Source organism: Oncorhynchus mykiss, chromosome 1 (genome assembly GCF_013265735.2).
Source record: "Oncorhynchus mykiss isolate Arlee chromosome 1, USDA_OmykA_1.1, whole genome shotgun sequence".
In the NCBI taxonomy this organism is placed as follows: Eukaryota; Metazoa; Chordata; class Actinopteri; order Salmoniformes; family Salmonidae; genus Oncorhynchus; species Oncorhynchus mykiss.
Window position 1 is genome coordinate 88541197 of NC_048565.1, and position 26209 is coordinate 88567405.

Sequence of the window (26209 nt, forward strand, 5' to 3'; positions counted from 1 at the left end):
CTCTGTCCCTCTCGCTCACTCTCTCCCTCTCCTTGTCAGTCTGTCTCCCCCTGTCAGTCTGTCTTGCTCACTTTATCTGTCTCTCTCTCCCTGTCTCTCCCTGTCTCACTCTGTCTCTCTCTCCCTGTCTCTCTCTCTGTCTCTCTCTCTATCTCTCTCTCTCTCTGTCTCTCTCTGTCTCTCTCTCTCTCTCTCTCTCTCTCTCTCTCTCTCTCTCTCTCTGTCTCTCTCTCTCTCTCTCTCTCTCTCTCTCTCTGTCTCTCTCTCTCTCTCTCTCTGTCTCTCTCTCTCTCTGTCTCTCAATTCAATTCAATTTAAGGGGCTTTATTGGCATGGGAAACATATGTTAACATTGTCAAAGCAAGTGAGGTAGATAATAAACAAAAGTGAAATAAACAAAAAATGTACAGTAAATACATCACTTACAAAAATATCAAAAGAATAATGACATTTCAAATGTCAAATTATGTCTAGTGATGTAACAACAATTATGTCTAGTGATGTAACAACAATTATGTCTAGTGATGTAACAACAATTATGTCTAGTGATGTAACAACAATTATGTCTAGTGATGTAACAACAATTATGTCTAGTGATGTAACAACAATTATGTCTAGTGATGTAACAACAATTATGTCTAGTGATGTAACAACAATTATGTCTAGTGATGTAACAACAATTATGTCTAGTGATGTAACAACAATTATGTCTAGTGATGTAACAACAATTATGTCTAGTGATGTAACAATGTGCAAATAGTTCAAGTACAAAAGGGAAAATAAATAAACATAAATATTGGTTGTATTTACAATGGTGTTGTCACACCCTGACCATAGTTTACTTTGTATATTTCTATGTTTTGGTTTGTCAGGGTGTGAGCTGAGTGGGCATTCTATGTTTCATTGTCTAGTTTGTCTATTTCTATGTCTGGCCTGATACGGTTCTCAGTCAGAGGCAGGTGTTAGTCATTGTCTCTGATTGGTAACCATTAGGTAGCCTGGGTTTCACTGTGTGTTTGTGGGTGATTGTTCCTGTCTCTGTGTTGTTCACCAGATAGGGCTGTTTCGGTTTTTGTTGCGTTCATTACGTTCTTTGTTTTGTAGTGTTTGTATCGATTCGTGGTTTACGTTTGGTTATTAAACATGGATCGCAATCTACACGCCGCATTTTGGTCCGACTCTCCTTCACATACAGAAAATCGTGACAGAATCACCCACCACAACAGGACCAAGCGGCGTGGTAACAAGCAACAACAGCAGCAGGAGCAACGTGACAAGAATTTCTGGACTTGGGAGGAAATCCTCAACGGGAGAGGACCCTGGGCTAAACCAGGGGAGTGTAGTCGCCCCAAGGTGCAGCAAGAGAGGGAATGGACATGGGAGGACGAACTGGACGGTGTAGGACCCTGGGCTCAGCCTGGAGAATATCGCCACCCCAAAGAAGAACTGGAGGCGTTGGTATGAGGAGGCAGCGGATGGAAGCCCAAGAGTCAGCCCCAAAAATTTCTTGGGGGGGGGGGGCTCACAGGGAGTAGGGCTGCGCAAACTCCCTGTGCTTACCGGGGGGCTAGAGAGACCGGGCAGGCACCGTTTTATGCTGTGGAGCGCACGGTGTCTCCAGTGCGGGTGCATAGCCCGATGCGGTACATTCCAGCTCCGCGTATCGACCGGGCTAGAGTGAGCATCGAGCCAAGTGCCATGAAGCCGGCTCTACGCATCTGGTCTCCAGTGCGTCTCCTTGGGCCGGCTTACATGGCACCAGCCTTGCGCTCGGTGTCTCCGGTTCGCCTGCATAGCCCAGTGCGGGCTATTCCACCTCGCCGCACTGGCAGGGCGACCGTGAGCATTCAACCAGGTAAGGTTGGGCAGGCTCGGTGCTCAAGAGCTCCAGTGCGCCCGCACGGTCCGGTCTTTCCAGTACCACCTCCACACCCCAGCCCTCCGGTAGCAGCTCCCTGCACCAGGCTTCCTGTGCGTGTCCTCAGCCCAGTACCACCAGTGCCAGCACCACGCATCAGGCCTACAGTGCGCCTCGCCTGTCCAGCGCTGCCAGAGCCTTCCTCCTCTACAGCGCTGCTGGAGTCTCCCGCCTGTTCAGAGCTGCCAGTCTGCAAGGAGCTGCCAGTCTGCAAGGAGCTGCCAGTCTGCAAGGAGCTGCCAGTCTGCATAGAGCTGCCAGTCTGCAGGATGCCGCCAAAGCTGCAGTCTACAAGGAGCCGCCAGAGCCGCCAGTCTGCATGGAGCTGCCAGTCTGCATAGAGCTGCCAGAGCTGCCAGTCTGCAGGATGCCGCCAAAGCTGCAGTCTACAAGGAGCCGCCAGAGCTACCAGTCTGCATGGAGCAGCCAGAGCCGCCAGTCTGCATGGAGCAGCCAGAGCCGCCAGTCTGCATGGAGCAGCCAGAGCCGCCAGTCTGCATGGAGCAGCCAGAGCCGCCAGTCTGCATGGAGCAGCCAGAGCCGCCAGTCTGCATGGAGCAGCCAGAGCCGCCAGTCTGCATGGAGCAGCCAGAGCCGCCAGTCTGCATGGAGCAGCCAGAGCCGCCAGTCTGCATGGAGCAGCCAGAGCCGCCAGTCTGCATGGAGCAGCCAGGGCCGCCAGTCAGCATGGAGCAGCCAGAGCAGCCAGTCAGCATGGAGCAGCCAGAGCTGCCAGTCAGCATGGAGCAGCCAGTCAGCATGGAGCTTCCAGATCTGCCAGTCAGCCAGACTCTTCCAGATCTGCCAGTCAGCCAGACTCTTCCAGATCTGCCAGTCAGCCAGACTCTTCCAGATCTGCCAGTCAGCCAGACTCTTCCAGATCTGCCAGTCAGCCAGACTCTTCCAGATCTGCCAGTCAACCAGACTCTTCCAGATCTGCCAGTCAACCAGACTCTTCCAGATCTGCCAGTCAACCAGACTCTTCCAGATCTGCCAGTCAACCAGACTCTTCCAGATCTGCCAGTCAACCAGACTCTTCCAGGTCAGCCAGACTCTTCCAGATCTGCCAGTCAGCCAGACTCTTCCAGATCTGCCAGTCAGCCAGGGGCCGCCAGTCAGCCAGGAGCTGCCGCCCCTCTGTCCAGAGCTTCCGCCCCTCTGTCCCGAGCTGCCGCCCCTCTGTCCATTGAGAAGAGTTGCCATGGTGAGGAGGCCACGGAAGAGGACAAGGTGGGGGAAGACTAAGGTGAAGTGGGGGCCACGTCCAGCACCAGAGCCGCCACCGCGGACAGATGCCCACCCAGGCCCTCCCCTATAGGTTCAGGTTTGCGGCCGGAGTCCGCACCTTGGGGGGGGGGGGGGGGGGGGGGGGGGGGTAGTACTGTCACACCCTGACCATAGTTTACTTTGTATATTTCTATGTTTTGGTTGGTCAGGGTGTGAGCTGAGTGGGCATTCTATGTTTCATTGTCTAGTTTGTCTATTTCTATGTCTGGCCTGATATGGTTCTCAATCAGAGGCAGGTGTTAGTCATTGTCTCTGATTGGGAACCATATTTAGGTAGCCTGGGTTTCACTGTGTGTTTGTGGGTGATTGTTCCTGTCTCTGTGTTGTTCACCAGATAGGGCTGTTTCGGTTTTTGTTGCGTTCATTACGTTCTTTGTTTTGTAGTGTTTGTATCGATTCGTGGTTTACGTTTGGTTATTAAACATGGATCGCAATCTACACGCCGCATTTTGGTCCGACTCTCCTTCACATACAGAAAATCGTGACAGGTGTTTGTTCGCAACCACCTAAAATGAAGACATCCCTCTAGTGGTGTGGGGGCTGTGCTTTGGCAAAGTGGGTTATATCCTGCCTGTTTGGCCCTGTCTATCATCGGATGGGGCCACAGTGTCTCCTGACCCCTCCTGTCTCAGCCTCCAGTATTTATGCTGCAGTAGTTTGTGTCGGTTGGCTAGGATCAGTCTGATATCTGGAGTATTTCTCCTGTCTTATCCGGTGTCCTGTGTGAACTTAAGTGTGCTCTCTCTAATTCTCTTCCTCTCTCTCTCTCTCGGAGGACCTGAGCTCTAGGACCATGCCTCAGGACTACCTGGCATGATGCTCCTTGCTGTCCCCAGTCCACCTGGCCGTGCTGCTGCTCCAGTTTCACCTGACCTGAGCCCTAGGACCATGCCTCAGGACTACCTGGCATGATGACTCCTTGCTGTCCCCAGTCCACCTGGCCGTGCTGCTGCTCCAGTTTCCCCGGACGTGCTACCTGTCCCAGACCTGCTGTTCTCAACTCTCTAGAGACAGCAGGAGCGGTAGAGATACTCTCAATGATCGGCTATGAAAAGACAACTGACACTTACTCCTGAGGTGCTGACTTGTTGCATCCTCAACAACTACTGTGATTATTATTATTTGACCATTCTGGTCATTTATGAATATTTGAACATCTTGGCCATGTTCTGTTATAATCTCCACCCGGCACAGCCAGAAGAGGACTGGCCACCCCTCATAGCCTGGTTCCTCTCTAGGTTTCTTCCTAGGTTTTGGCCTTTTCTAGGGAGTTTTTCCTAGCCACCATGCTTCTACACCTGCATTGCTTGCTGTTTGGGGTTTTAGGTTGGGTTTCTGTACAGCACTTTGAGATATCAGCTGATGTAAGAAGGGCTATATAAATAAATTTGATTTGATTTGTTCTTCACTGGTTGCCCTTCTTTTGTGGCAACAGGTCACACATCTTGCTGCTGTGATGCACACTGTGGTATTTCACCCAGTAGATATGGGAGTTTATCAAAATTGGGTTTGTTTTCAAATTCTTTGTGGATATGTGTAATCTGAGGGAAATATGTGTCTCTAATATGGTCACACATTTGGCAGGAGGTTAGGAAGTGCAGCTCAGTTTCCACCTCATTTTGTGGGCAGTGAGCACATAGCCTGTCTTCTCTTGAGAGTCAGGTCTCTCTCTCTCTTTGTTTGTCTCTCTCTCTCCCTCTCTCTCGCTTTCCCCTTCTCCAGCTTGTGAGTGAGCCAGTGGGGATTCTAATGTGGGGATATACCTACCACTGCGTCAGGCAGTGTTTAGGCTTAGTCCTCTAGCCCTAACCATAATATTGAGCTTAACTAAATGGAGTTAGCTGACATATGGAGTCAGCTGAGATATGGAGTTAGTTGATATATGGAGTTAGCTGATATACAGAGATAATATATGGAGTTAGCTGACATATGGAGTTAGCTGATATATGGAATTTGTTGATATGTGGAGTTGATTGATATATGGAATTAGTTGATATATGGAGTTAGTTAATATATACAGTTAGTTGATATATGGAGTTAGTTGATATATGGAGTTAGCTGATATATGGAGTTGGTTGATATATGGAGCTGACATGGAGTTGGTTGATATATGGAGCTGACATGGAGTTAGCTGACATATGGAGTTGGTTGATATATGGAGTTGGTTGATATATGGAGTTGGTTGATATATGGAGTTGGTTGATATATGGAGTTGGTTGATATATGGAGTTGGTTGATATATGGAGTTGGTTGATATATGGAGTTGGCTGATATACGGAGCTGATATATGGAGTTAGCTGATATATGGAGTTAGTTAATGTATGGAGTTTGTTGATATATGGAGTTAGTTAATATATACAGTTGATACAGTGGAGCAAAAAAGTATTTAGTCAGCCACCAATTGTGCAAGTTCTCCCACTTAAAAAGATGAGAGAGGCCTGTAATTTTCATCATAGGTACACTTCAACTATGACAGACAAAATGAGAAAAAAATTTTTTTTTTATGAATTTATTTGCAAATTATGGTGGAAAATAAGTATTTGGTCAATAACAAAAGTTTATCTCAATACTCTGTATATGGAGTGAGCTGATATATGGAGTTAGTTGATATATGGAGTTAGTTAATATATGGAGTTAGTTGATATATGGAGTTCGTTGATATATGGAGTTCGTTGATATATGGAGTGAGCTGATATATGGAGTTAGTTGATATATGGAGTTAGTTGATATATGGAGTTAGTTGATACATGGAGTTAGCTGATATATGGAGTTAGTTGATACATGGAGTTAGTTGATATATGGAGTTAGTTGATATATGGAGTTGGTTGATATATGGAGTGAGCTGATATATGGAGTTAGTTGATACATGGAGTTAGCTGATATATGGAGTTGGTTGATATATGGAGTTAGTTGATATATGGAGTTAGTTGATATATGGAGTTAGTTGATATATGGAGTTGGTTGATATATGGAGTTAGTTGATATATGGAGTTAGTTGATATATGGAGTTAGTTAATATATGGAGTTAGTTGATATATGGAGTTCGTTGATATATGGAGTTCGTTGATATATGGAGTTAGTTGATATATGGAGTTCGTTGATATATGGAGTTAGTTGATATATGGAGTTCGTTGATATATGGAGTTGGTTTATATATGGAGTTGGTTGATATATGAAGTCATTTGATATATGGAGTTAGTTGATGCATGGTCCATTCACATGCACTATCTGATGTCAAGCTTGTAAGGGCACACTCACCAGGCTACGCACACACACACACACACACAGATGTTTGTTTTACTATCCTTGTGGGGACCAAACATTTGAGAAGGTGTTGTCCATGATAGGAGAGACGGTGGTAGAGGGACTGCGGTCGGGTATCGACTAGGACTGGAGGAGAAGGTGTTGTCCATGACAGGAGAGACGGTGGTAGAGGGACTGCGGTCGGGTATCGACTAGGACTGGAGGAGAAGGTGTTGTCCATGACAGGAGAGACGGTGGTAGAGGGACTGCGGTCGGGTATCGACTAGGACTGGAGGAGAAGGTGTTGTCCATGACAGGAGAGACGGTGGTAGAGGGACTGCGGTCGGGTATCGACTAGGACTGGAGGAGAAGGTGTTGTCCATGACAGGAGAGACGGTGGTAGAGGGACTGCGGTCGGGTATCGACTAGGACTGGAGGAGAAGGTGTTGTCCATGACAGGAGAGACAGTGGTAGAGCGACTGCGGTCGGGTATCGACTAGGACTGGAGGAGAAGGTGTTGTCCATGACAGGAGAGACAGTGGTAGAGGGACTGCGGTCGGGTATCGACTAGGACTGCGTGACCGGTAAGTTAACTAATGCGTAACAACATTAACTAATTAGCCAACACAGCTAACGACGTTAACGTTAGCTAAGTTAAACCAAGTTCTTCTTCGCAAGTTGACACGTTAACTTTTGCTCTATAACACTTCTAGAATATTGTAATATATTGTTAATTATTAGCTAGCTAGATAATACACGTTTAACTAGTTTTCTTGCTGTATTTAAATGTCTGGTAGCCAGCTGTGTCCATGGCTGTGGCGCAACAGAACGTTCATGGTTACAGAAGTATCCAGTCAGTGCAGCTAACTTTACACTTGTTTACTTCTCTCCTCATATCGAGCCTACAGCTCTAGAAACAGTGTTGTCCTCCTGACGCAATGCCTTTGACCTTCCAAATATTACACTGGTCCTCATCCATATTCCCCTGAGCCTGGATGTGGGAGCCACGGATCATCATGATCACATGACAGAGGAACAAGCAGAGGCAGGTGTATGTTTGATTTCTCATTTAATACGTTTATTGTTCATTTCTTATGGCTGCAGGGGGCAGTGCTGAGTAGCTTGGATGAATAAGGTGCCCAGAGGTGCCCAGAGTCAACTGCCTGCTACTCAGTCCCAGAAGCTAAGATATGCATATTATTAGTATATTCGGATAGAAAACACTCTGAAGTTTCTAAAACTGTTTGAATGATGTCTGTGAGTATAACAGAACTCATATGGCAGGAAAAACCTGAGAAAAATACAACCAGGAAGTTGGAAATCTGAGGTTTGTAGGTTTTCAACTCATTGCCTATCGAAGGTTCAGTGGAATATTAAATAAAGGTGAAATAAACATTTAAAAATTTAAAACTTGAGGCTCCCGAGTGGTGCAACGGTTTGAGGCACTACATCTCAGTGCTAGAGGCGTTACTACAGACACCCTGGTTCAAATCCAGGCTGTATCACAGCCGGCTGTGATTGGGTGGCGCACAGAGTCATCTAGGTTTGGTCAGTGTAGGCCGTCATTGTAAATAAGAGTTTGTTCTTATTAACTGACGTGTTAAATAAAGGTGAAATGTAGAAATAAAAAACTGGATTGTCAGGGCAGAATTTGATACAACGGAAGAGTCAAGTGGCTCCTGGGCCATTTGGCAACAACATTTGTGAAGGCTAGTGTGGCATTGCAGACTACTTGCACATTGATAGAGTGGAAGTTCTTCTGATTAACATGCCTCTCCTTGTCGTCACGTGGACCCTATCAGGAGAAATGGTGAGACTACATCAGATAGTTATAAGGCCTACTGAAGTAATACATTTTGGTAGGGTGAAGTTAGCCTCCTCAAAAAGCGCCAACACTTTTGCAGTTCTTCATCATATCTTTCAAAAACGCCGTGTTAGAAAGGATTACCTACACATAGTGACCAGCTCATGCTATAGGAGCAGCAGGGTAGCCTAGTGGTTAGAGCGTTGGACTAGTAACCAAAAAGTTCAAACCCCCGAGCTGACAAAGTACAAATCTGTCGTTCTGCCCCTGAACAGGCAGTTAACCCACTGTTCATAGACCTGTTAACCCAGTGTTCCTAGACCAGTTAACCCACTGTTCCTAGACCAGTTAACCCACTGTTCCTAGACCAGTTAACCCACTGTTCCTAGACCAGTTAACCCACTGTTCCTAGACCAGTTAACCCACTGTTCCTAGACCAGTTAACCCACTGTTCCTAGACCAGTTAACCCAATGTTCCCAGACCAGTTAACCCACTGTTCCTAGACCAGTTAACCCACTGTTCCTAGACCAGTTAACCCACTGTTCCTAGACCAGTTAACCCACTGTTCCTAGACCAGTTAACCCACTGTTCCTAGACCAGTTAACCCACTGTTCCTAGACCAGTTAACCCACTGTTCCTAGTCCAGTTAACCCACTGTTCCTAGACCAGTTAACCCACTGTTCCTAGACCAGTTAACCCACTGTTCCTAGACCAGTTAACCCACTGTTCCTAGACCAGTTAACCCAATGTTCCTAGGTCACTCACTCACTCACTCACTCACTCACTCACTCACTCACTCACTCACTCACTCACTCACTCACTCACTCACTCACTAGGCTACCTCAGGGTGCTGTTACAAAACACCTAACTTGCAAGCTACTGCAAGAACATATGAGCCTTGCTCCTTATTGGGATCAATGGCTTATTACTCTTAAAACATGAAATCACTTGTTTATTTACCAGCGTATCGATGTTTCATGTCGTTGCCGTCCATAAAACGTATATATGGACGGCAGGGAACAGAAACACAGGGAACAGAAACACAGAGGAGAACATCAGAGGTTCCTTCAAAAATGTATTAATAGAGTTGAACAGGACAACGTGGATGGACGAGGTGACCTTTAGCAACAGAGTTCTGGGGTTTACTGTTGTAGGGGGAGGAAGTCAAAACAGATGAGTGGATTAAGCGAGAGCTGAGACCCAGGAGACTCATTAGTGAGGAGGGTAAGGAGACTGTTCCCAGCTGGCAGGAAACTATCCCTTGCCAGGTTTCCTCAGACTCTGCCAGGTCCAGGTCTATTCTGAAAGATCTGACCTCATCACAGAGCTGGTCCTCCTCCTCCAACTGCCTGAGAGGTATCTGAACTCATCACAGAGTTGGTCCTCCTCCCCCAGCTAACTAAGGGGTATCTGACCTCATCACAGAGCTGGTCCTCCTCCCCCAACTGCCTGAGAGGTATCTGACCTCATCACAGAGCTGGTCCTCCTCCCCCAGTCGCCTGAGGGGTATCTAAACTCATCTCAGAGTTGGTCCTCCTCCCCCAGCTACCTGAGGGGTATCTGACCTCATCACAGAGCTGGTCCTCCTCCCCCAGCTGCCTGAGAGGTATCTGACCTCATCACAGAGCTGGTCCTCCTCCCCCAGCTGCCTGAGAGGTATCTGACCTCATCACAGAGCTGGTCCTCCTCCCCCAACTGCCTGAAAGGTATCTGACCTCATCACAGAGCTGGTCCTCCTCCCCCAGCTGCCTGAGTGGTATCTGACCTCATCACAGAGCTGGTCCCCCACTCCCAGCTGCCTGAGAGGTATCTGACCTCATCACAGAGCTGGTCCTCCTCCCCCAACTGCCTGAGGGGTGTAATACAAAGTAGAATCAATGAGTGAGCCTGCTAACTTTGATAAATAGTCAGAAATACACTATTGATTTTCTGAATCACTAAGAACGCTAAACTTATGTGTTTTTGGACCATGCTCCTTACAAGCTTATCCTTTATAAAATATATATACATATATGAGGAGGGGAAGGAGACTGTTCCCAGCTGACAGGAAACTATCCCTGGCCAGGTTTCCTCAGACTCTGCCAGGTCCAGGTCTATTCTGAATGATCTGACCTCATCACAGAGATGGCACTCCTTCCCAGCTGTCATGAGGGGTATCTGACCTCATCACAGATACCCCCTTTAGGCAAATTAGCTGGCTAACTCATTGATCCTTCATTGTAGTATATCCCTTGGTCTCATGTAGTTTTGTCCCTGGCTGAGGCTTGCTCCAGTTAGGAGGACATTTCCTCCCCATTGCTGTCCCCTTCATCTGCTGCTAGTTTACTTGTTTTCAGTTTGTCAGCGACATTGGAGGTCACCTTTTGATGCTAAAAACAACATTACATATTGACCATTTTGAATTAAAATACTTGTGAGATCAGGCTGTTCCCAGAAACGTCCTAGACTAGCCAGGGAAAAGACTGCCAAGTCAGCAGCAGGTCCCTCCTGCAAACAGGAAGTGGTCTTTGATGGTCACTGCCAGAGAGAGAGAGAGAGAGTGTTTGTATGTGTGTGAGTGAGCCTGTGCATGTGTTCTTATGTGTGTGCACGTATTCATGCATGCGTGCACACGCCGTCTGTGTGTGTGTGTGCATGCAGGATGGTCAAAGCCAGTAGAATCCACAGTCTTCTGATAGGTCTGTTGGGGAACAAGTTGGTCAAAGCCAGTAGAATCCTCAGTCCTCTGATAGGTCTGTTGGGCAAAACCTTGGCTAAAGCCAGTAGGATCCTCAGTCCTCTGATAGGTCTGTTGGGGAACACCTTGGCTAAAGCCAGTAGGATCCTCAGTCCTCTGATAGGGCTGTTGGGGAACACCTTGGTCAAAGCCAGTAGGATCTTCAGTCCTCTGATAGGGCTGTTGGGGAACACCTTGGCTAAAGCCAGTAGGATCCTCAGTCTTCTGATAGGTCTGTTGGGGAACAAGTTGGTCAAAGCCAGTAGAATCCTCAGTCCTCTAATAGGGCTGTTGGGGAACACCTTGGCTAAAGCCAGTAAGATCCTCAGTCCTCTGATAGGGCTGTTGGGCAACACCTTGGCTAAAGCCAGTAGGATCCTCAGTCCTCTGATAGGGCTGTTGGGCAACAACTTGGCTAAAGCCAGTAAGATCCTCAGTCCTCTGATAGGGCTGTTGGTCAACAACTTGGCTAAAGCCAGTAGGATCCTCAGTCCTCTGATAGGGCTGTTGGGCAACAACTTGGCGAAAGCCAGTAGGATCCTCAGTCCTCTGATAGGGCTGTTGGGCAACAACTTGGCTAAAGCCAGTAGGATCCTCAGTCCTCTGATAGGGCTGCTGGGGAACACCTTGGCTATAGCCAGTAGGATCCTCAGTCCTCTGATAGGGCTGTTGGGCAACAACTTGGCTAAAGCCAGTAGGATCCTCAGTCCTCTGATAGGTCTGTTGGGGAACACTTTGGGTATAGCCAGTAGAATCCTCAGTCCTCTGATAGGGCTGTTGGGCAACACCTTGGCTAAAGCCAGTAGGATCCTCAGTCCTCTGATAGGTCTGTTGGGGAACACCTTGGCTATAGCCAGTAGGATCCTCAGTCTTCTGATAGGTCTGTTGGGCAACACCTTGGCTATAGCCAGTAGAATCCTCAGTCCTCTGATAGGGCTGTTGGGCAACACCTTGGCTATAGCCAGTAGAATCCTCAGTCCTCTGATAGGGCTGTTTGGCAACACCTTGGCTATAGCCAGTAGGATCCTCAGTCTTCTGATAGGTCTGTTGGGCAACACCTTGGCTATAGCCAGTAGGATCCTCAGTCCTCTGATAGGTCTGTTGGGGAACACCTTGGCTATAGCCAGTAGGATCCTCAGTCCTCTGATAGGGCTGTTGGGCAACACCTTGGCTATAGCCAGTAGGATCCTCAGTCCTCTGATAGGGCTGTTGGGCAACAACTTGGCTATAGCCAGTAGGATCCTCAGTCCTCTGATAGGGCTGTTGGGCAACACCTTGGCTAAAGCCAGTAGGATCCTCAGTCCTCTGATAGGTCTGTTGGGGAACACCTTGGCTAAAGCCAGTAGGATCCTCAGTCCTCTGATAGGGCTGTTGGGCAACACCTTGGCTAAAGCCAGTAGGATCCTCAGTCCTCTGATAGGGCTGTTAGGCAACACCTTGGCTCTCAGCACTGGATGGAAGAACAGCATCTGCAATACCACTTAGTTTAGGACTGATGTTGATAGCTGATATGGTTAGTTTAGGACTGATGTTGATAGCTGATATGGTTAGGTTAGGTTAGGACTGATGTTGATATGGTTAGTTTAGGACTGATGTTGATATGGTTAGGATAGGACTGATATTAGGACTGATGTTGATATGGTTAGGTTAGGACTGATGTTAGGACTGATGTTGATATGGTTAGGTTAGGACTGATATTAGGACTGATGTTGATATGGTTAGGTTAGGACTGATATTAGGACTGATGTTGATATGGTTAGGTTAGGACTGATGTTGATATGGTTAGTTTAGGACTGATGTTAGGACTGATGTTGATATGGTTAGGTTAGGACTGATATTAGGACTGATGTTGATATGGTTAGGTTAGGACTGATGTTAGGACTGATGTTGATATGGTTAGGTTAGGACTGATATTAGGACTGATGTTGATATGGTTAGGTTAGGACTGATGTTGATATGGTTAGGTTAGGACTGATGTTGATATGGTTAGGTTAGGACTGATGTTGATATGGTTAGTTTAGGACTGATGTTGATATGGTTAGGTTAGGACTGATGTTGATATGGTTAGGTTAGGACTGATGTTGATATGGTTAGGTTAGGACTGATGTTGATATGGTTAGTTTAGGACTGATGTTGATAGCTGATATGGTTAGTTTAGGACTGATGTTGATAGCTGATATGGTTAGTTTAGGACTGATGTTGATAGCTGATATGGTTAGGTTAGGTTAGGACTGATGTTGATATGGTTAGGTTAGGACTGATGTTGATATGGTTAGGTTAGGACTGATGTTAGGACTGATGTTGATATGGTTAGGTTAGGACTGATGTTTATATGGTTAGGTTAGGACTGATATTAGGACTGATGTTGATATGGTTAGGTTAGGACTGATATTAGGACTGATGTTGATATGGTTAGGTTAGGACTGATGTTGATATGGTTAGGTTAGGACTGATGTTGATATGGTTAGGTTAGGACTGATGTTGATATGGTTAGGTTAGGACTGATGTTGATATGGTTAGGTTAGGACTGATGTTGATATGGTTAGGTTAGGACTGATGTTGATATGGTTAGGTTAGGACTGATGTTGATATGGTTAGGTTAGGACTGATGTTGATATGGTTAGGTTAGGACTGATGTTGATATGGTTAGGTTAGGACTGATGTTGATATGGTTAGTTTAGGACTGATGTTGATAGCTGATATGGTTAGTTTAGGACTGATGTTGATATGGTTAGTTTATGACTGATGTTGATATGGTTAGGTTAGGACTGATGTTGATAGCTGATATGGTTAGTTTAGGACTGATGTTGATATGGTTAGTTTAGGACTGATGTTGATATGGTTAGGTTAGGACTGATGTTGATAGCTGATATGGTTAGTTTAGGACTGATGTTGATAGCTGATATGGTTAGTTTAGGACTGATGTTGATAGCTGATATGATTAGGTTAGGACTGATGTTGATAGCTGATATGGTTAGTTTAGGACTGATGTTGATAGCTGATATGGTTAGTTTAGGACTGATGTTGATATGGTTAGGTTAGGACTGATGTTGATAGCTGATATGGTTAGGTTAGGACTGATGTTGATATGGTTAGTTTAGGACTGATGTTGATAGCTGATATGGTTAGTTTAGGACTGATGTTGATAGCTGATATGGTTAGTTTAGGACTGATGTTGATAGCTGATATGATTAGGTTAGGACTGATGTTGATAGCTGATATGGTTAGTTTAGGACTGATGTTGATATGGTTAGGTTAGGACTGATGTTGATATCTGATATGGTTAGTTTAGGACTGATGTTAGGACTGATGTTGATATGGTTAGTTTAGGACTGATGTTGATATCTGATATGGTTAGTTTAGGTTAGGACTGATGTTGATATGGTTAGGTTAGGACTGATGTTGATATGGTTAGGTTAGGACTGATGTTGATATGGTTAGGTTAGGACTGATGTTGATATCTGATATGGTTAGTTTAGGACTGATGTTGATATGGTTATGTTAGGACTGATGTTGATAGCTGATATGGTTAGTTTAGGTTAGGACTGATGTTGATATGGTTAGGTTAGGACTGATGTTGATATGGTTAGGTTAGGACTGATGTTGATATGGTTAGTTTAGGACTGATGTTGATATGGTTAGGTTAGGACTGATGTTGATAGCTGATATGGTTAGTTTAGGTTAGGACTGATGTTGATATGGTTAGTTTAGGACTGATGTTGATATGGTTAGGTTAGGACTGATGTTGATATGGTTAGGTTAGGACTGATGTTGATATGGTTAGGTTAGGACTGATGTTGATATGGTTAGGTTAGGACTGATGTTGATATGGTTAGGTTAGGACTGATATTAGGACTGATGTTGATATGGTTAGGTTAGGACTGATATTAGGACTGATGTTGATATGGTTAGTTTAGGACTGATGTTGATAGCTGATATGGTTAGTTTAGGACTGATGTTGATAGCTGATATGGTTAGTTTAGGACTGATGTTGATAGCTGATATGGTTAGTTTAGGACTGATGTTGATAGCTGATATGGTTAGTTTAGGACTGATGTTGATATGGTTAGTTTAGGTTAGGACTGATGTTGATAGCTGATATGGTTAGTTTAGGACTGATGTTGATAGCTGATATGGTTAGGTTAGGACTGATGTTGATAGCTGATATGGTTAGTTTAGGACTGATGTTGATATGGTTAGTTTAGGACTGATGTTGATATGGTTAGTTTAGGACTGATGTTGATAGCTGATATGGTGAGTTTAGGACTGATGTTGATAGCTGATATGGTTAGTTTAGGACTGATGTTGATAGCTGATATGGTTAGTTTAGGACTGATGTTGATAGTTGATATGGTTAGGTTAGGACTGATGTTGATATGGTTAGTTTAGGACTGATGTTGATAGCTGATATGGTTAGTTTAGGACTGATGTTGATAGCTGATATGGTTAGTTTAGGTTAGGACTGATGTTGATAGCTGATATGGTGAGTTTAGGACTGATGTTGATAGCTGATATGGTTAGTTTAGGACTGATGTTGATAGCTGATATGGTTAGTTTAGGTTAGGACTGATGTTGATAGCTGATATGGTGAGTTTAGGACTGATGTTGATAGCTGATATGGTTAGTTTAGGTTAGGACTGATGTTGATAGCTGATATGGTTAGTTTAGGACTGATGTTGATAGCTGATATGGTTAGTTTAGGACTGATGTTGATATGGTTAGTTTAGGACTGATGTTGATAGCTGATATGGTTAGTTTAGGTTAGGACTGATGTTGATAGCTGATATGGTGAGTTTAGGACTGATGTTGATAGCTGATATGGTTAGTTTAGGTTAGGACTGATGTTGATAGCTGATATGGTTAGTTTAGGACTGATGTTTATAGCTGATATGGTTAGTTTAGGACTGATGTTGATATGGTTAGTTTAGGACTGATGTTGATAGCTGATATGGTTAGTTTAGGTTAGGACTGATGTTGATAGCTGATATGGTTAGTTTAGGACTGATGTTGATAGCTGATATGGTTAGTTTAGGACTGATGTTGATAGCTGATATGGTTAGTTTAGGACTGATGTTGATAGTTGAAATGGTTAGGTTAGGACTGATGTTGATATGGTTAGTTTAGGACTGATGTTGATAGCTGATATGGTTAGTTTAGGACTGATGTTGATATCTGATATGGTTAGTTTAGGACTGATGTTGATAGCTGATATGGTTAGTTTAGGTTAGGACTGATGTTGATAGCTGATATGGTTAGTTTAGGACTGATGTTGATAGCTGATATGATTAGGTTAGGACTGATGTTGATATGGTTAGTTTAGGACTGATGTTGATAGTTGATATGGTTAGTTTAGGACTGATGTTGATATGGTTAGTTTAGGACTGATGTTGATAGTTGATATGGTTAGTTTAGGACTGATGTTGATATGGTTAGGTTAGGACTGATGTTGATAGTTGATATGGTTAGTTTAGGACTGATGTTGATATGGTTAGTTTAGGACTGATGTTGATATGGTTAGGTTAGGACTGATGTTGATATGGTTAGGTTAGGACTGATGTTGATATGGTTAGGTTAGGACTGATATTAGGACTGATGTTGATATGGTTAGGTTAGGACTGATGTTGATATGGTTAGGTTAGGACTGATGTTAGGACTGATGTTGATATGGTTAGGTTAGGACTGATGTTGATAGCTGATATGGTTAGGTTAGGTTAGGACTGATGTTGATATGGTTAGGTTAGGACTGATGTTGATATGGTTAGGTTAGGACTGATATTAGGACTGATGTTGATATGGTTAGGTTAGGACTGATGTTAGGACTGATGTTGATATGGTTAGGTTAGGACTGATGGTAGGACTGATGTTGATATGGTTAGGTTAGGACTGATATTAGGACTGATGTTGATATGGTTAGGTTAGGACTGATGTTGATATGGTTAGGTTAGGACTGATATTAGGACTGATGTTGATATGGTTAGGTTAGGACTGATATTAGGACTGATGTTGATATGGTTAGGTTAGGACTGATATTAGGACTGATGTTGATATGGTTAGGTTAGGACTGATGTTGATATGGTTAGGTTAGGACTGATATTAGGACTGATGTTGATATGGTTAGGTTAGGACTGATATTAGGACTGATGTTGATATGGTTAGTTTAGGACTGATGTTGATATGGTTAGTTTAGGACTGATGTTGATATGGTTAGGTTAGGACTGATGTTGATATGGTTAGGTTAGGACTGATGTTGATATGGTTAGGTTAGGACTGATGTTGATATGGTTAGGTTAGGACTGATGTTGATATGGTTAGGTTAGGACTGATATTAGGACTGATGTTGATATGGTTAGGTTAGGACTGATATTAGGACTGATGTTGATATGGTTAGGTTAGGACTGATGTTGATATGGTTAGGTTAGGACTGATATTAGGACTGATGTTGATATGGTTAGGTTAGGACTGATGTTGATATGGTTAGTTTAGGACTGATGTTGATATGGTTAGGTTAGGACTGATGTTGATATGGTTAGGTTAGGACTGATGTTGATATGGTTAGGTTAGGACTGATGTTGATATGGTTAGGTTAGGACTGATATTAGGACTGATGTTGATATGGTTAGGTTAGGACTGATGTTGATATGGTTAGGTTAGGACTGATGTTGATATGGTTAGGTTAGGACTGATATTAGGACTGATGTTGATATGGTTAGGTTAGGACTGATGTTGATATGGTTAGGTTAGGACTGATATTAGGACTGATGTTGATATGGTTAGGTTAGGACTGATGTTGATATGGTTAGGTTAGGACTGATGGTAGGACTGATGTTGATATGGTTAGGTTAGGACTGATGGTAGGACTGATGTTGATATGGTTAGGTTAGGACTGATGTTAGGACTGATGTTGATAGCTGATATGGTTAGGTTAGGACTGATGGTAGGACTGATGTTGATATGGTTAGGTTAGGACTGATGTTAGGACTGATGTTGATATGGTTAGGTTAGGACTGATGCTGATATGGTTAGGTTAGGACTGATGTTGATATGGTTAGGTTAGGACTGATATTAGGACTGATGCTGATATGGTTAGTTTAGGACGGATGCTGATATGGTTAGGTTAGGACTGATGTTAGGACTGATGTTAGGACTGATGTTGATATGGTTAGGTTAGGACTGATGTTGATATGGTTAGGTTAGGACTGATGTTGATATGGTTAGTTTAGGACTGATGGTAGGACTGATGTTGATATGGTTAGGTTAGGACTGATATTAGGACTGATGTTGATATGGTTAGGTTAGGACTGATGTTGATATGGTTAGGTTAGGACTGATATTAGGACTGATGTTGATATGGTTAGGTTAGGACTGATATTAGGACTGATGTTGATATGGTTAGGTTAGGACTGATGTTGATATGGTTAGGTTAGGACTGATGTTGATATGGTTAGGTTAGGACTGATGTTGATATGGTTAGGTTAGGACTGATATTAGGACTGATGTTGATATGGTTAGGTTAGGACTGATGTTGATATGGTTAGGTTAGGACTGATGTTGATATGGTTAGGTTAGGACTGATATTAGGACTGATGTTGATATGGTTAGGTTAGGACTGATGTTGATATGGTTAGGTTAGGACTGATATTAGGACTGATGTTGATATGGTTAGGTTAGGACTGATGTTGATATGGTTAGGTTAGGACTGATGTTGATATGGTTAGGTTAGGACTGATATTAGGACTGATGTTGATATGGTTAGTTTAGGACTGATGTTGATATGGTTAGGTTAGGACTGATGTTGATATGGTTAGGTTAGGACTGATGTTGATATGGTTAGGTTAGGACTGATGTTGATATGGTTAGGTTAGGACTGATGTTGATATGGTTAGTTTAGGACTGATGTTGATATGGTTAGGTTAGGACTGATATTAGGACTGATGTTGATATGGTTAGGTTAGGACTGATATTGATATGGTTAGGTTAGGACTGATATTAGGACTGATGTTGATATGGTTAGGTTAGGACTGATGTTGATATGGTTAGGTTAGGACTGATGTTGATATGGTTAGGTTAGGACTGATGGTAGGACTGATGTTGATAGCTGATATGGTTAGTTTAGGACTGATGTTGATATGGTTAGGTTAGGACTGATGGTAGGACTGATGTTGATAGCTGATATGGTTAGTTTAGGACTGATGTTGATATGGTTAGGTTAGGACTGATGTTGATATGGTTAGGTTAGGACTGATGTTGATATGGTTAGGTTAGGACTGATGTTGATAGCTGATATGGTTAGGTTAGGACTGATGTTGATATGGTTAGGTTAGGACTGATGTTGATATGGTTAGGTTAGGACTGATGTTGATATGGTTAGTTTAGGACTGATGTTGATATGGTTAGGTTAGGACTGATGTTGATATGGTTAGTTTAGGACTGATGTTGATATGGTTAGGTTAGGACTGATGTTGATATGGTTAGGTTAGGACTGATGTTGATATGGTTAGGTTAGGACTGATGTTGATATGGTTAGGTTAGGACTGATGTTGATAGCTGATATGGTTAGGTTAGGACTGATGTTGATATGGTTAGGTTAGGACTGATGTTGATATGGTTAGGTTAGGACTGATGTTGATATGGTTAGTTTAGGACTGATGTTGATATGGTTAGGTTAGGACTGATGTTGATATGGTTAGTTTAGGACTGATGTTGATATGGTTAGGTTAGGACTGATGTTGATATGGTTAGGTTAGGACTGATGTTGATATGGTTAGGTTAGGACTGATGTTGATATGGTTAGGTTAGGACTGATGTTGATATGGTTAGGTTAGGACTGATGTTGATATGGTTAGGTTAGGACTGATATTAGGACTGATGTTGATATGGTTAGGTTAGGACTGATATTAGGACTGATGTTGATATGGTTAGGTTCGGACTGATGGTAGGACTGATGTTGATATGGTTAGGTTAGGACTGATGTTGATATGGTTAGGTTAGGACTGATGTTGATATGGTTAGGTTAGGACTGATGTTGATATGGATATGGTTAGGTTAGTTTAGGACTGATGTTGATAGCTGATATGGTTAGGTTAGGACTGATGTTGATATGGTTAGGTTAGGACTGATGGTAGGACTGATGTTGATATGGTTAGGTTAGGACTGATGTTGATATGGTTAGGTTAGGACTGATGTTGATATGGTTAGGTTAGGACTGATGTTGATATGGTTAGGTTAGGACTGATGTTGATAGCTGATATGGTTAGGTTAGGACTGATGTTGATATGGTTAGGTTAGGACTGATGTTGATATGGTTAGGTTAGGACTGATGTTGATATGGTTAGTTTAGGACTGATGTTGATATGGTTAGGTTAGGACTGATGTTGATATGGTTAGTTTAGGACTGATGTTGATATGGTTAGGTTAGGACTGATGTTGATATGGTTAGGTTAGGACTGATGTTGATATGGTTAGGTTAGGACTGATGTTGATATGGTTAGGTTAGGACTGATGTTGATAGCTGATATGGTTAGGTTAGGACTGATGTTGATATGGTTAGGTTAGGACTGATGTTGATATGGTTAGGTTAGGACTGATGTTGATATGGTTAGTTTAGGACTGATGTTGATATGGTTAGGTTAGGACTGATGTTGATATGGTTAGTTTAGGACTGATGTTGATATGGTTAGGTTAGGACTGATGTTGATATGGTTAGGTTAGGACTGATGTTGATATGGTTAGGTTAGGACTGATGTTGATATGGTTAGGTTAGGACTGATGTTGATATGGTTAGGTTAGGACTGATGTTGATATGGTTAGGTTAGGACTGATATTAGGACTGATGTTGATATGGTTAGGTTAGGACTGATATTAGGACTGATGTTGATATGGTTAGGTTAGGACTGATGGTAGGACTGATGTTGATATGGTTAGGTTAGGACTGATGTTGATATGGTTAGGTTAGGACTGATGTTGATATGGTTAGGTTAGGACTGATGTTGATATGGTTAGGTTAGGACTGATGTTAGGACTGATGTTGATATGGTTAGGTTAGTTTAGGACTGATGTTGATAGCTGATATGGTTAGGTTAGGACTGATGTTGATATGGTTAGGTTAGGACTGATGGTAGGACTGATGTTGATATGGTTAGGTTAGGACTGATGTTGATATGGTTAGGTTAGGACTGATGTTGATATGGTTAGTTTAGGACTGATGTTGATATAGTTAGTTTAGGACTGATGTTGATATGGTTAGGTTAGGACTGATGGTAGGACTGATGTTGATATGGTTAGGTTAGGACTGATATTAGGACTGATGCTGATATGGTTAGGTTAGGACTGATGTTGATATGGTTAGGTTAGGACTGATATTAGGACTGATGTTGATATGGTTAGGTTAGGACTGATGTTGATATGGTTAGGTTAGGACTGATGTTGATATGGTTAGGTTTGGACTGATGTTAGGACTGATGTTGATATGGTTAGGTTAGGACTGATGTTAGGACTGATGTTGATATGGTTAGGTTAGGACTGATGTTAGGACTGATGTTGATATGGTTAGGTTAGGACTGATGTTAGGACTGATGTTGATATGGTTAGGTTAGGACTGATATTAGGACTGATGTTGATATGGTTAGGTTAGGACTGATGTTGATATGGTTAGGTTAGGACTGATGTTAGGACTGATGTTGATATGGTTAGGTTAGGACTGATATTAGGACTGATGTTGATATGGTTAGGTTAGGACTGATGTTAGGACTGATGTTGATATGGTTAGGTTAGGACTGATATTAGGACTGATGTTGATATGGTTAGGTTAGGACTGATATTAGGACTGATGTTGATATGGTTAGGTTAGGACTGATATTAGGACTGATGTTGATATGGTTAGGTTAGGACTGATATTAGGACTGATGTTGATATGGTTAGGTTAGGACTGATGTTGATATGGTTAGGTTAGGACTGATGTTAGGACTGATGTTGATATGGTTAGGTTAGGACTGATGTTGATATGGTTAGGTTAGGACTGATATTAGGACTGATGTTGATATGGTTAGGTTAGGACTGATGTTGATAGCTGATATGGTTAGGTTAGGACTGATATTAGGACTGATGTTGATATGGTTAGGTTAGGACTGATGTTGATATGGTTAGTTTAGGACTGATGTTGATATGGTTAGGTTAGGACTGATGTTGATATGGTTAGGTTAGGACTGATGTTGATATGGTTAGGTTAGGACTGATGGTAGGACTGATGTTGATATGGTTAGGTTAGGACTGATGGTAGGACTGATGTTGATATGGTTAGGTTAGGACTGATATTAGGACTGATGTTGATATGGTTAGGTTAGGACTGATGTTGATATGGTTAGGTTAGGACTGATGTAGATATGGTTAGGGTTAGGACTGATGTTGATATGGTTAGGTTAGGACTGATGTTGATATGGTTAGGTTAGGACTGATGTTGATATGGTTAGGTTAGGACTGATGTTGATATGGTTAGTTTAGGACTGATGTTGATATGGTTAGGTTAGGACTGATGTTGATATGGTTAGGTTAGGACTGATGTTGATATGGTTAGGTTAGGACTGATGTTGATATGGTTAGGTTAGGACTGATGTTAGGACTGATGTTTATATGGTTAGGTTAGGACTGATGTTAGGACTGATGTTGATATGGTTAGTTTAGGACTGATGTTGATATGGTTAGGTTAGGACTGATGTTGATATGGTTAGGTTAGGACTGATGTTGATATGGTTAGGTTAGGACTGATGTTGATATGGTTAGGTTAGGACTGATGTTGATATGGTTAGGTTAGGACTGAGGTTGATATGGTTAGGTTAGGACTGATGTTGATATGGTTAGTTTAGGACTGATGTTGATATGGTTAGGTTAGGACTGATGTTAATATGGTTAGGTTAGGACTGATGTTGATATGGTTAGGTTAGGACTGATATTAGGACTGATGTTGATATGGTTAGGTTAGGACTGATGTTAGGACTGATGTTGATATGGTTAGGTTAGGACTGATATTAGGACTGATGTTGATATGGTTAGGTTAGGACTGATATTAGGACTGATGTTGATATGGTTAGGTTAGGACTGATATTAGGACTGATGTTGATATGGTTAGGTTAGGACTGATATTAGGACTGATGTTGATATGGTTAGGTTAGGACTGATGTTGATATGGTTAGGTTAGGACTGATGTTAGGACTGATGTTGATATGGTTAGGTTAGGACTGATGTTGATATGGTTAGGTTAGGACTGATATTAGGACTGATGTTGATATGGTTAGGTTAGGACTGATGTTGATAGCTGATATGGTTAGGTTAGGACTGATATTAGGACTGATGTTGATATGGTTAGGTTAGGACTGATGTTGATATGGTTAGGTTAGGACTGATGTTGATATGGTTAGGTTAGGACTGATGTTGATATGGTTAGGTTAGGACTGATGTTGATATGGTTAGGTTAGGACTGATGGTAGGACTGATGTTGATATGGTTAGGTTAGGACTGATATTAGGACTGATGTTGATATGGTTAGGTTAGGACTGATATTAGGACTGATGTTGATATGGTTAGGTTAGGACTGATGTTGATATGGTTAGGTTAGGACTGATATTAGGACTGATGTTGATATGGTTAGGTTAGGACTGATGTTGATATGGTTAGTTTAGGACTGATGTTGATATGGTTAGGTTAGGACTGATGTTGATATGGTTAGGTTAGGACTGATGTTGATATGGTTAGGTTAGGACTGATGTTGATATGGTTAGGTTAGGACTGATGGTAGGACTGATGTTGATATGGTTAGGTTAGGACTGATGGTAGGACTGATGTTAGGACTGATGTTGATATGGTTAGGTTAGGACTGATGTTGATATGGTTAGGTTAGGACTGATGTTGATATGGTTAGTTTAGGACTGATGTTGATATGGTTAGGTTAGGACTGATGTTGATATGGTTAGGTTAGGACTGATATTAGGACTGATGTTGATATGGTTAGGTTAGGACTGATGTTGATATGGTTAGGTTAGGACTGATGTTGATATGGTTAGGGTTAGGACTGATGTTGATATGGTTAGGTTAGGACTGATGTTGATATGGTTAGGTTAGGACTGATGTTGATATGGTTAGGTTAGGACTGATGTTGATATGGTTAGTTTAGGACTGATGTTGATATGGTTAGGTTAGGACTGATGTTGATATGGTTAGTTTAGGACTGATGTTGATATGGTTAGGTTAGGACTGATGTTGATATGGTTAGGTTAGGACTGATGTTGATATGGTTAGGTTAGGACTGATGTTAGGACTGATGTTGATATGGTTAGGTTAGGACTGATGTTAGGACTGATGTTGATATGGTTAGTTTAGGACTGATGTTGATATGGTTAGGTTAGGACTGATGTTGATATGGTTAGGTTAGGACTGATGTTGATATGGTTAGGTTAGGACTGATGTTGATATGGTTAGGTTAGGACTGATGTTAGGACTGATGTTGATATGGTTAGGTTAGGACTGATGTTAGGACTGATGTTGATATGGTTAGGTTAGGACTGATGTTAGGACTGATGTTGATATGGTTAGGTTAGGACTGATGTTAGGACTGATGTTGATATGGTTAGGTTAGGACTGATGTTGATATGGTTAGGTTAGGACTGATGTTGATATGGTTAGGTTAGGACTGATGTTGATATGGTTAGGTTAGGACTGATATTAGGACTGATGTTGATATGGTTAGGTTAGGACTGATGTTGATATGGTTAGGTTAGGACTGATGTTAGGACTGATGTTGATATGGTTAGGTTAGGACTGATGTTAGGACTGATGTTGATATGGTTAGGTTAGGACTGATGTTAGGACTGATGTTGATATGGTTAGGTTAGGACTGATATTAGGACTGATGTTGATATGGTTAGGTTAGGACTGATGTTGATATGGTTAGTTTAGGACTGATGTTGATATTGTTAGGTTAGGACTGATGTTGATATGGTTAGTTTAGGACTGATGGTAGGACTGATGTTGATAGCTGATATGGTTAGGTTAGGACTGATGTTGATATGGTTAGGTTAGGACTGATGGTAGGACTGATGTTGATAGCTGATATGGTTAGGTTAGGACTGATGTTGATATGGTTAGGTTAGGACTGATGTTGATATGGTTAGGTTAGGACTGATGGTAGGACTGATGTTGATATGGTTAGTGTTAGGACTGATGTTGATATGGTTAGGTTAGGACTGATGTTGATATGGTTAGGTTAGGACTGATGTTGATATGGTTAGGTTAGGACTGATGTTGATATGGTTAGGTTAGGACTGATGTTAGGACTGATGTTGATATGGTTAGGTTAGGACTGATATTAGGACTGATGTTGATATGGTTAGGTTAGGACTGATGTTGATATGGTTAGGTTAGGACTGATGTTGATATGGTTAGTTTAGGACTGATGTTGATATGGTTAGTTTAGGACTGATGTTGATATGGTTAGGTTAGGACTGATGTTGATATGGTTAGTTTAGGACTGATGTTGATATGGTTAGTTTCGGACTGATGTTGATATGGTTAGGTTAGGACTGATGGTAGGACTGATGTTGATATGGTTAGGTTAGGACTGATATTAGGACTGATGTTGATATGGTTAGGTTAGGACTGATGTTGATATGGTTAGGTTAGGACTGATGTTGATATGGTTAGGTTAGGACTGATGTTGATATGGTTAGGTTAGGACTGATATTAGGACTGATGTTGATATGGTTAGGTTAGGACTGATGTTGATATGGTTAGTTTAGGACTGATGTTGATATGGTTAGGTTAGGACTGATATTAGGACTGATGTTGATATGGTTAGGTTAGGACTGATATTAGGACTGATGTTGATATGGTTAGGTTAGGACTGATATTAGGACTGATGTTGATATGGTTAGGTTAGGACTGATGTTGATATGGTTAGGTTAGGACTGATGTTGATATGGTTAGGTTAGGACTGATATTGATATGGTTAGGTTAGGACTGATATTAGGACTGATGTTGATATGGTTAGGTTAGGACTGATGTTGATATGGTTAGTTTAGGACTGATGTTGATATGGTTAGGTTAGGACTGATATTAGGACTGATGTTGATATGGTTAGGTTAGGACTGATATTAGGACTGATGTTGATATGGTTAGGTTAGGACTGATGGTAGGACTAATGTTGATATGGTTAGGTTAGGACTGATGTTAGGACTGATGTTGATATGGTTAGGT